The sequence below is a fragment of the Triticum dicoccoides genome, chromosome 6A (genome assembly GCF_002162155.2).
Source record: "Triticum dicoccoides isolate Atlit2015 ecotype Zavitan chromosome 6A, WEW_v2.0, whole genome shotgun sequence".
Taxonomy (NCBI): Eukaryota; Viridiplantae; Streptophyta; class Magnoliopsida; order Poales; family Poaceae; genus Triticum; species Triticum dicoccoides.
In genome coordinates this window covers 58,201,410-58,207,986 of record NC_041390.1, presented here as the reverse complement: position 1 = coordinate 58,207,986, position 6,577 = coordinate 58,201,410, and positions in this window count along the sequence as shown.

Here is a 6,577-nt window from a genome sequence, read left to right as displayed (position 1 = left end):
TGCCCTCTACTCCACAGCCGGTGCCCCTACCCTCTCCTTCTCCCATCTCCCTACATCCCAGATCCATTTGACCGCGGCGACCACCTCCTCCACGTCCACCTCCTCCCACTGGCGACCAAATCCACTCCGTCGCCGGCGCCACCTCCCCCCCTGGCTAGAGGTCCCCTCCCCTCCAAGGGCCCACCATCGATGAAGTCCGGCAAGGCCGGCTTTGAGGGCCCGCAGGAGGCGCAACACCGCATCTACATCACCCTCTCCTCCAAGAGCGTCAAGAACCTCGAGAAGGGTGATGATGATGGGTGGATCTCGTCGATCCACACCTCCTCACCCACCACATCGCCGGATCCGCGACATGGGAAGGTGTCCACGAGCTTCGCAGCTCCCCTCTGCATTGACTATGGCCACCAGTTCAAGCTGGGCGCCCCCACATCGCCGGATCCGAGCTTCTTCCCCGTCGGCCGCCGCGCGCCTTCCCCCGTCGATTCGCGTCGCCCTCGCTACTCCAACATCTCCGGCCACCGATGAAAGTTTGGTGACAAAATAATGCATCTTGAATCCTGGGAAGACTACTAATAATCTATCATTGGAGGATATGCTACAGCAATGCAGCAATTTGAATTGATATTCACATTGAATTAATGACTTGTCTTGTTGTATGCAATTGAAACATACCCATATAAAAGAAGTCTGTTCCATGCAACATTTTTACTGTTTTACTCAACTTGTTTTTGTAGTTACTTGATACATATTACCTCCGTCCCATAATAAACCATCAAATGTACTCCTGGGAGGGATAAACATCTTTTTTAGAACATGGGTTGAAGCAGACTGTACTTGCCTACTGAGAATATGAAAACAAGATATTCTGTTTGCTAATATGAAGATAGCATTGTGTTTAATCCAGTACTGATGATTGTTTTCATTCTCATATAAATTTGTTAATGATGGTGATTTTGTACTAGCATATAAACTCGTTTTTGTTGTCACTTGATACATACTTAGCTTGTACTTGAAGTTGTGGGTTAATGCTAGTAATTTTGTTCTACTTGTATGTATTGGTACCCCCATCATCGAGCGCACGGATGCAATAGTGGCAAGAAGATCATGGTCGTGTGCATCATCAAGCACACCATGGCGAGCATCCACCTCCTCACAGTGGCAAGAAGAGCAGGTGCCTAGTTTGTAATCGCTGTCGAAGGAGCTCCATGCTAAAGAACATAACACTTGTAGAGCTTGTAAAGTACCATGTTATTGAACTTGTGGAGCATGTAAATGCGACTTCCACTATTGTATGTTAGAGTTATTTGTCCAGCAACAACTCTGTATTGATTGGTAATATTTGTATAGCAGCAACACTGGCTGGTAATATTTGAAGTATTTTGTGTGTTTTCTCTGCCAATTTAAATATTGTGTATTTATTTACGTTAAATTGGAAAATGGAGAATGTGACCCTGACAAAAAAAGAAAAAATGAAACTGTTGAGACAAAAAGGCCATGGGCCAAAAAATAAAAAGGTTGCAATGAAGGCCATGGGCAAAAAAATAAAAAGGCTGCAATGTTGGGCTTGGTCCATGAAGCTGACAAAAAATTCACAGAAAAAAAATATAAATGGGCTGAATTAATGGGCTCGGCCCATATAAACACCGAATTGGACCGGGCTGAATCTTGTGCCACGTCAGATTGCCACGCTGGATGCCTACGTGGCCTGGGGAGGTTGCTAGTGACCAAAACAAAACAGTAGACGTATTTTGGTCGTAAACGTGTTAGACCATTCCAGAAGAAAGGTCGCTATTGTCAGTTTATGACCGCCAGCTTTTGACCTTCTGTTTTTGGTCACAAAAAGGTCACAAATGAAAAACCATGACCTTTCAGTGACCAATAGTGGTGGCCACAAGTTGACATATTTCTTGTAGTGAGGCTGCCGTCGCTGCAGGGCCTGGCCAGCGGTGGGAATAGTAGGGGGTGGTGAGGCCTCCGCGGCAGCACAGCCGGCCACGGGAGGCAGGAGCAGGCGGCACGACCGGCGCTGCTTTGGGCGGCTGGAGCAAGAAGACCAGAGGTTGAAGAAGCACTACGGCCGTTGGCTGGACATCGTACGGTCACTGCAGCTAGAATCGTTTATATTGACTAAGTTGACAAAGCCCTTGGTACGTCAACTTAGTAGGCCCACAAGTTAGCTTCCGAAATGGTGCGCCCCAGATTTCAGGGGGAGGAATCATTTTTTGGGCGGGTAAAGCTAGAATATCCGAGATTGAAGAAGAAGCTCGGCATCCGTTGGATGGACATCCAACGGCCACTGCTGCTAGAACCGTGTGTTGACTATAAGTTGACAAAGCCTTGCATACGTGTCAACTCTGTTTTTTTAGGGGACGCGTCAACTTAATAAGGCCAGAAGTGTGTGGCAGAGAACTTATAGCCCATTTGAGATTTGTAAGAATGTGTAGCCCATTTTTGAATTCTAATGGAATTTACTACAGCCCATTTACAGTTTGTTAAAAGTACAGCCCATTTCAACCAACCGTTCAAAACAGAATTCATAAAATTTCCCACATTTTGATGGGATCCGAAATATTTTTATCCCGAAATTTCTAGTCAGATTAAATACAATTTCAATATAAATTTATATTACGTAAAAATCCAACAAAACATTGCGCTCACAACAATTAATGAAATTAAAATTTTCAATATCCAAAAATAATATTTTATAAAGTAATCACGTGTTTGGTGCATTTTTTTATAGTTACTGCCCAGTTTTTATAATTACATCCCATTTATTATTTCTTAAAGCCCATTTTCTTGTTAAGCCTAATGCATCCCTTCTAGGAAAGATTTGCAGCCCAGCGGGGCGGAGAATAACAACTTGACCCTGCCTGGGTATTCCTAAAAAAAAGTATAACTGGGCTAGCCATTTTCAGCTTGAAAAAAATTAATATCTGGGCTGGATATCTGGCTTGGGCTAGACGGGCCACAACCCGCCCAGTTAATACCTGCAGCGATGTTTTCATTGTTGTTCAGAGGAGAAAATTTAATATCTGGGCTAAACATCAAAAAACTCTGCAGTGCTCACACCTCAAAAATACAAATACTGCTCGAGCTGCTTGGTCCCAGCTGTCGGCCGCTTCTTGTGCATTTCTCTCGTTTATTGACTACTACATAGGTTGACAATGGTGTGGGACCGTGATGTCAGGAAACCAGGGGAAGCAAAATAAATTACTCCAGCAAGTGCTTCCACCTCTGCCTTGTTGTCTCCCGTGGAAACCCCTTTCCTCCCTTTTTTTTGCTCGGGCAAGGACCAATGCATGCAGCACGTCCATGCGGTTATTAGGCAAGAAATAATAGCGCTTTGCATGCTATGAATTACGATGGCCTGCATGGGTAGCTAATAAGGCATCCTCTTAACAGCTGTGATTAAATGTTGTGTTTAGAAGAGAGAAATATTCTTATTTTCCACCAATTTGCTTGCACCTAGGTCGTGATGCACCTTCTAATACGACTTATTCACCTAGACGGAGGAAGTATAGTTTTATACATACATATATATATATATATATATATATATATATATATATATAATAAGGAGGCACTTGCGTACGTGAGGCTATGGACCTGGTGGGTCCCCATTGTCATCCTCTCCAAGTAAAGTCATCTCCTCGCCCGCGCGCGCTTTCCGCCCGAAATAGTCAGCGCCGCCCGCCCCGCTTCCCGGTGCAAGTGATTGCTCCGCCTTCAAACGACACAAGTGCCGTCCGTCCGTCCATCTGCCTCCCACATTAATGATACACGGTTGCCGAGGCGGCTACTCCGGTGCCACATGTTCGTCCCTCCGCCCGCCCACCATTGCTATATAAACTGCTGCGTCGGCCATAGCTGCAGTCATTCGCATCCGTTCCCTTTCTCCTGTCCACACCACTACTGCCCACCATGGCTTCCTCGCGCTCCAGCGCTCTTCGGGATGGGCGGACGATGGACCACAAGGAGATGGCAGCCATTGCTGCCGACCGGCTGCCCGACAGGTAGCCGGAGGACGACGACGTCCCAATGGAGAACATGGTAGTCGACGATCCGGCGCCAACCCCCTCCTCCGCGCCATCCTCGCCGGTGCATTGCACCATGACCATCGGCAAGGCCCGTGCCCAATATATGGACAGTGTGAGGCAGATGCGTCAGGAGCAGTTCCGGGAGGCGCAGGCCGACGCCGCCTACAACCACCATCTCCTCCAGGAGCACCTACAGGCGGAGGAGCAGATCGCCACGGAGCGGGCGGAGCAGGAGGCGCTGCTCGACTCGTACCGCTCCGCCCGCAAGGGCCGCCTCGAGCGCTGGCGGTACCGCATGTAGGTGGCGGAGGCTACGGCCGCCTACAAAGAGGCTAGCAAAGAGGGCGATGAAGCGGGCGAGGCGCTGTTTGGCGAGTCCGAGGACAAGGCAGAGGACAATGCCAGCTTCGACAAGTCCCCGCTCCGCTAGCGTCGACGAGGCCCTGCTCCACCGAGGCCCCGTGGTGCCAACAACGAGGCAGAGGACACCGCCGGCTCCGCCCTGCCAACAACAAGGCAGAGGACATCGCCGGCTCAGCCGAGGCCCCACCCTGCCGGCAACCCGGGGGAGGATTTCCACCGCTCCGTTGAGGCGCCGCCCGCCGGCAACGAGACAAAGGACATCGCCGGCTCCGCCGAGGCCCCGCCCCGCTGCCAACGAGGCCGCGCCACATAGAAAATGAGGAAGAGTAGAACACGGTAGGTCGCCGCCGCTCGGGTCCAAGTAAGGCCACCGCTGCTACCCTCCTGTTGAAGCCAAGCTATGCGGGTTGACCATTGACGGCCAGTTAGCTACTTGGCGGCGACGTGGAGTCAGGGAGTTCTGCTGGAGAATAACACTGCTTCTACTTAACTGCTGGTGCAATTGGCTGACTAACACGTGGGCCCAACAGGCCACATGTCAGTTACGCAACTGCACCTGCAGTTAAGTCACTGAAACTTCTGTTCGGCTCAGTGGGACACAGGTGGGTAGCTTCGGTTAATTAATTATACCTCCAGTGCATCCCTTTTTAGTTGAAGAATGTATGAAATGTAATGAAATCTGGCATGTTTATAGGAAATCCGACCGTGTATGAATGAATTTATTTCGATCAGTTAGAATTCCTGTATCACTGGCATTCGATGTACATGCAAAACAATACTTACTAGCATTATTCCCAGGGTGATCACCTCGTTTGCAGCAGTTTCACATGTACTCCCTCCGGTCCTTTCTAGTCTGCATACAAGTTTTATCTGCAGTCAAAGTATCTCTACTTTGACCAATCTTATACAAAAAAGTATGCACTTTCACAACGTGCGAAGTAAAAAGGAACAGAAGGAGTACAAAGAGTTTGAGCAGCTTTTTAGCGTTTCTGTACATTGCAATCAAACACACAGGACTGGCAATTCATAGAGAACATTCAAAACAATCGATGATTATGCATCTCAGCGACTCACATGTCAGAGGCAATATTTACTTCATAGCTAAAGAATAAAGAAAAAATTGATCGACGCTGCTGACAGCAAAGGGCGTCCCATTCGAAAATATCAAATGCATGTCTTGCTAAAATCAATGAGCAAAATTTGACAAGGTTGTCCCATTCCAAAATATCAAATGCCTACAATTGTGGAATGGGCAGGGTTTGCCATTAGTTCGGACATTGACATGGCATCTCGTGCTAAATAAGTTGTTCTTTTTGTGCAGTCCACCAAAATCAACCAAATTCACGCGTAGCTTGTATGATTTCGCCCTTATATGTTGCAACGCCTTGAACTTATCAGCACCTCCTTTCTTGTGGTGGAAATGAATGATTCGATGTATTCATGAACATTTTGTGCAGTTCCCATTGAAATCAAGCTGAGCACCCATATTTGCACATATACAAAAAAGTGATTAGTATAGAGCAAACTGTACTATGAATTGAGAGTTTCAACAGGCACATGCATGGTCCATGTAGAGCACACTTTTAGAAAAATGGAACTCACCAGAGAGAATCCTAGAACAACATTGTACTCGCGCATCACAGCAAAAAAATGGAGATTTTGTCAGTCCTTCTGAGCTGAAGTTAGTTTGGTCTTATGGGGAGTAATGTAACCATCCTTCAACTGCTCCTTCTGATGATAAGATAGACATGGCTTCTTCATCCTAGCATAATCAGAACTAGTCACTTCACGTACTCCATATTCTTCTTCAGAGGAAGATGATCCTGTTGTGCAAAGACAAGAGGACTACTAAATGCTAGCATCACTGTTTGCTCGAAAAAAAGGAAATGAAATATTTAAAACAACACAGATGAAGCACTTCTCAAGGACAATACCACTTTTTCATGACAGTATCTAAACAGTAGCACAACACCAATAGAGATGACAAAGCTCAATCATATGGATGAAATCAGTGGGCGAGTACCAACCTTTGTCAGGAGGCTTATTGTGTAGAGCATACAGATGAAGCAATTCTCCGGAACCATATGTTTCTATCTACGGTGGTGGCCATGCTTACTATATACTCCTCGATTAGTTTAATGTTTCCAACATCTTCTTGTGCAGTTCCACTAAAATAT